Source organism: Oncorhynchus tshawytscha, linkage group LG08 (assembly GCF_018296145.1).
Source record: "Oncorhynchus tshawytscha isolate Ot180627B linkage group LG08, Otsh_v2.0, whole genome shotgun sequence".
Lineage (NCBI taxonomy): Eukaryota > Metazoa > Chordata > Actinopteri > Salmoniformes > Salmonidae > Oncorhynchus > Oncorhynchus tshawytscha.
This window is the reverse complement of record NC_056436.1, coordinates 25,446,422-25,452,421: the sequence shown is the minus strand read 5'-3', so window position 1 is coordinate 25,452,421 and position 6,000 is coordinate 25,446,422.

Here is a 6,000-nt window from a genome sequence, read left to right as displayed (position 1 = left end):
TTTGCTGCCTTGTGTGTGTGAGAAAGAGAGAGAGATGGATCTATGTAAGGGATAATCAACGAGGAGCTATGCATTCTATGGAAAATAATGAACAACGTGGAAGGTGTGTTCCACGACACGCTAGCAGAGTAGCCTATATAAACCAGCTGGTGTGCAAGGTCGGTGGATTACAATATATAAAGTTATTTATTATTTATTTTGTAAAACTAGAAGAGGAAGCCAACTATTGAGATGGAAAAGAGATGAAAGAAGGCAAGGGATCACCATGACGTGTCTTCTCTCCTCGTCTCCAAACTCCAGCCTTTCCCCCTTATCTCCTCTTCTTACTGCATGTGCCACCAAGCTCAACAGAAACAGGACAGTTGATGCTCATGTACAATAGGCCTGTGTTTGTTTGTAGGCTGTGCTAACACCATAATGCAGATCTTGTCTTACTGGTTTCATATAGGGCCTCAACAGTATCCCTGTATTCTAGGTGTTCCATCTATAATATAGGCTAATATTGTAGAATCTGTATGACCTCTCAACAGTGTTTCTGTGTTCTAGGTGCTTCCTGTCTCATGGTAGGTTCTGTGTTCATGCTACAGCCTGGCCCCCCCCTCTTCCCACGTTCCTATGGGAACCCAGAGGCGCTGCTCCGAGCCCGGTGTCGGCAGCTACCAGCAAATGGAGCCCGATGCCTGTTCCGACAGCTGGTGCTGGCCGTGGCACATTGCCATGACAACGGACTGGTGCTTTGAGACCTCAAGCTGAATAAGTTTGTCTTCAAAAACAAGGAGAGTTGCGTGTGAGTGTGTGTAGGCATGTGTTTGTGCGTGCCTGCATCAATCAAAGTGTTTTCCTTGTTTGTGTGTGTGTGTCAGAACGTTGTTGATGCTGGAGAGCTTGGATGATGCAGTCATAATGCAGGAAGGAAACCCCTCCCACTATTGCAGCCCAGGACCTGGGGATGTCTCTGGCCTCTGTGGGTCTGTGCTCCGGCTACAGATGTCTGGTCTCTAGGAATAATGCTCCATACGCTGCTATTGGGCTGCTACCCTGTTGGGGAATGGACAAACAGAAGGGGGGGGGGCATACTAACCTCGCAGGCTCGCTGTCTGATACGCTCAGCCCTGCATTTTAACCCCACGCTCCGCCTCTCTGCATTCGAGCTTCTCACACACATACACAGGCACACACACACAGTCACATACACCAGATCAGACTATACCTACCTTACACGAACATGCACGGGCGCACAAACACACACACACACACACACACACACTCCATATAAAGCAACACCAATAAAGGATCACATTTGTATGGAATTTTGTTCTTACTTTTATTTTATGCTATTTTTAATAACACTATTATTATAGTTGTATATATTGTTGATTAGTAGACCGGCCATGTGGCGCGCTGAAGATGGGGAGCGGGAGTAGACGTGACAGTACCTCTCCACAACATGCAGGATGACGCCGGCCATTAGTACTGGCCCGAGGGCAAGGAGCGGGCCGTTCCGGATGGCGGAGATAGAAATCCCGGACGATGTTGGGGTCCAGGATGTCAGCCACTGGGACCCAAAAGAGGGTGAGATCCGGTAGTTGGTGGGGAGTTGTAACCGACATGTTACCTTGTTGACCCTCTGGAGGACCTTGAAGGGCCCCACAAACCCGGGGGCTCAGCTTCCGGCAGGGCAGGTGGAGCGAGAGGTTCTTGGTAGAGCCAGACACAATCACCAGGATGGAACACGGGAGCCTCATTGCGGTGGCGATCCACCTGCTCCTTCTGGTAGCGGACAGCGCGCTGGAGCCTCACGTGGGCAGCGTTCCAAACTTCCTTTGCATGCCGGAACCACTCGTTCATCGCAGGGGCTTTGGTCTGGCTCGGGGTCCACAAGGCCAGGGCTGGCTGATATCCCAGGACGCACTGGAAGGGAGTCAGCCCGGTGGAGGATTGACGAAGGGAGTTCTGGGCGTACTCCGCCCAGTGAAGGAAACCTGCCGCTCCTGGCAGTGACTCCTAAGGAACCTCCCCAGCTCCTGGTTGGTCCTCTCCACCTGCCAGTTGGACTAAGGCCAGTACCCGAATGTGAGGCTGGCCCTGGCCACAGCTTCTCCACGAAGGCTCTCCAGACCCGCAACGTGAATTTGGGTCCACGTTCGGAGACGATGTCCTCCGGAAGGCCATAATGCTGGAAGACCTACTGGAACAGTGCCTCAGCAACCTGGAGGGTGGTAGGGAGACAAGAGAGAGGGATAAAACAGGAGGATTTAGAGAATCTGTCCACAACAACCATAATAGTGGTGAATCCATCAGACGGAGGGAGATCAGTTACGAATTCTATGGACAAATGGGACCAAGCCCGCCTAGGCACGGGAAGGGGATACCTGGATGTCCAGGTCAACAGTCGGTCTCGTAACCCCATGGGGATGTAGATGCACTCAGGATGGCAGGTAGCAGGTGTGGGTTCCCTCTCCAGAGACTGGCGGATGTCCACATCTACTTCTCAAAACACGGGGCCAACAATTTTGCCTGCCTCAATAACAACGCCTTTTGCCTATACTTTAGCCTATCAGATTTCCTGTTATCTACCTATTGCCTGATCTCCCGGACTAAGTTACTAGCTTTTACCCTGCCTGTACTGTTGCCCTTTTGGACCCCCTGTGTATGACCTTCTGCCTGCCCCTGGACCCAGCTACCTGCCTCCTCCTGTGGTACTTTGCAATAAACACCTGCTGCGCCCTGCGCTTGAAACCAACTCTCTGTCTTCCTTCGTGTTCATTACAGACAGGTGATCACTGGCCCGCCTCTCTGCCCCAGTGCATCCTGGGTTGGGATGCATCGGACACCGCTGAAGCTGGTTCACTTCCTGGCCGCAATAGGAACACAGTCCCATGTCTCCGGCGACACCGCTCTGCAAAAGAGGTGTTTGGCCCCTACCTCCATGGGTTCACGCTCTGCCACAGGATGGCCAAAGGAGAAGGGCGAGGAGAGATGGGCGAAATAGAGGGAGCACTGGAGTAGGTAGCCACGGCATTTGGATGGAGTCCTGTCATACTTGTCCGGGAGGGACATTGGGGCATCGCCTCCCTGGGCGGACTGCTGGGTAGGCTAGGGGGCTAGCTTGCTGAGACGACTCGTGGTAGGAGGCCCTCCGCTAGTTGGAGGCAAAACCTCTCGGGTGGTGTCGAGGCAGTGGAGGACCTCATCCATAGCCGCACTCAGTTGCATCAGCTGATCGTGGTGTTGGCAAAGTAGGTATCCCTATTCAGCGACAGTCTGGGAGATCTCTTTATCTTCTGCTGGTTCCATAATTATTGAGGCAGTATTCTGTAACGTATGCGCTTGGAGTCAGGAAGCAGGTGCAGAAGGTGAGTTTAATAAACATGAACAAGCCAAATAATAATCTAAAAGGGAGAAGAGTACTGAATGTGAACAAAACCAATACTGCCTGATGACTGAGGCTACTGAGGGCTAAGGGAGAGTAATCAAGGTGATGAAGTCCAGGTGTGCGTAATGATGGGGCGCAGATGTGCGTAATGATGGTGCCTGGACCGGTGGTTAGTAGACCAGCGACGTTGTGCGCTGGAGAGGGGGAGCGGGAGTAGGTGTGACAGACTGCATGAATGTCAACTTAACTCTTGAGTTTCTGTGTTGTACCATTTAATGTTTCCTATTGTTACAATCAACATTATACAAATGCATTCTATTCCATGAGCCACATCAGAATAATATAAATATATAACTGAGTATTTTTTTTGAGACGTCAGACTACATAAAGATCCTATAAATCACATGTAATTCTGTGACTCTATGCCAATGACTGTACAGTATATACAGTATGAAGCTCTACCATCTGTATAATCATAGATAGAACAATGAGTCAGATATTTAACCAGATGTATAAATGTGAAGCATCGCATTGGCGTTTCTACTCACTACCAAATATTGTGATGAGAGGAAGCCCAGTGTCCGGCAGTGAGAGAAGATGGAGCGAGATAGAATTTGGCCGACATTCTGCAAATTTCGATAAGATATTTGATCACCATACAGTTTTCTGTTTCCACAACAAGAATCTGTAACAAACCGAGTGGACTACGTTTTCTAGAATGCACACTCACACTTCACAGAGTAGGCGTTCCCTAACAGAAATATGCTAATAAATGCTAGAATGCGCCAATAGGATCTCACTAGCTTGTGCTTGGCTCTGCCCAACTCCTTGCTTGTTCTGCCCTCTATGATTAATTTGGAGGTCAAAGAGAGAGACGGAGGAAGAGGGTGAGCTTGAGTATGGGAAAAATTGTGGGAAAAAGAGAGATGGTTTGTCGAAGAAGAATGTTAGAAAGTAGGAGCAGAGTGAGCCGTAAGCCATATCAAGGTCTGGAGGAGAAATGGAAGTTAATGAGGGCAATTTATTGGAGGAGGCAGGGTCGGTGAAGTCCTCAGAGCCCGATACTTGCACCAATTGTCAGGATAAAGATGAGTCTGTGACAGTAGGAGTGACATTTCTGGAGAAAGTGGACCCTGCCTTTTGGCTGATCCATTTGTGGTTTCAGGGTGGGTGAAAAAGGAGTTTGGTGCTGTGGAATCGGTGAAGGTAACCAGAAGTAGTCTTGTGATTGTTTGTATTTCTGCTGGTCAGAGGGAGCAGGGGCTTTGGGCCAAACTAATTGGGACAAGCGATGTGACTTGTGATTACTGGGGTAACGGTAAATGTGAAAGTGGACCAACTGAAGGGAAAGATTCCTGGTGTTTGTGACACTCGTCGTTTGGTGCAGCGCAGACAGTGTGGCGTGAGTGGTGAAACAGAAGACAATGTGACGTTAGGATATGTCAGTCATCCTGTACGAGCTTATGTGCCAAATACATTAAGTTTTTACAGGTGCCAAGCTTATGGGCATGTGGTAGCAGTGTGTAGGAAGGAGGTTATTAGGTGTGAGGAGTGTGCAGAAGGGCATGAGACAAAGGGGAATGAAGCGGTATGTGCTAATTGTAGGGATGCCCATGGGGCTGAAGATCCGAAATGTCCGGTGTGAGAGAAGCAGGTTGAGGTTACCAGGGTTAGAGTAAAGCAGAGGGTGTCGTATGCTGAGGCAGTGAAGAAAGTTGAGGAAAATTGGTCAAGGGGAAGGGATCCTGAGAGGATTCGTGTGAGTACACAGTTAGCAATGAGCAATCGGGAGGCTGGCTTCCCTTCAGAGTGGTCGCACACCGTGCAACAGCTTTTTTTTACCCATCATTCACAGGGCGCCTGTCAAGCGGCAGCTGTGCTCCTGCCGTTCACGTGCCATTTTCCTCACACAGCCCACCCACCCATGACCCACCCTTCTCCCGACTGGCGACACTACTGCTGCTAGCGGAAGGCAAGAAGATTTTTCAACATAATGCCAGCGGCATGCCTTCTCCCTATCGCCACTTATTTTTATAAATATTTATTGCTTTTTATTAATCAAGGTACATTGGATGCCATGTTCATTTGGAAAATTACTGTAAAATAAAATGTGTGCAAAATACTGTATATCTGTCACGCCCTGACCTTAGAGATCCTTTTTATGTCTCTCTTTTGGTTTGGTCAGGGCGTGAGTTGGAGTGGGCATTCTATGTTTTGTGTTTCTATGATTTTCTATTTCTATGTTTTGGCCGGGTATGGTAATCAATCAGGGACAGCTGTTTATCGTTGTCTCTGATTTGGAACAATACTTAGGTACCCTTTTTCCCACCTGTGTTTGTGGGAGGTTAACTTTGTTAACCCACGTATTATTTTGTCGGCGTCATTCCGAATAAAAGAGAAAATGTACGTTCACCACGCTGCACCTTGGTCCAGTTCTTTTAACGGCCGTGACAAAACCTCCCACCACCAAAGGACCAAGCAGCGTGGTAAAGAGGACTCATGGATGGTAAGGGACCCTGGAGGCAGGCTGGGGAGTATCGCCGTCCACGGGAGGAACTGGAGGCAGCTAAGGCGGAGAGGCAACTTTATGAGGGAACACGACTGGCAAGGAAGCCCAAGAGGCA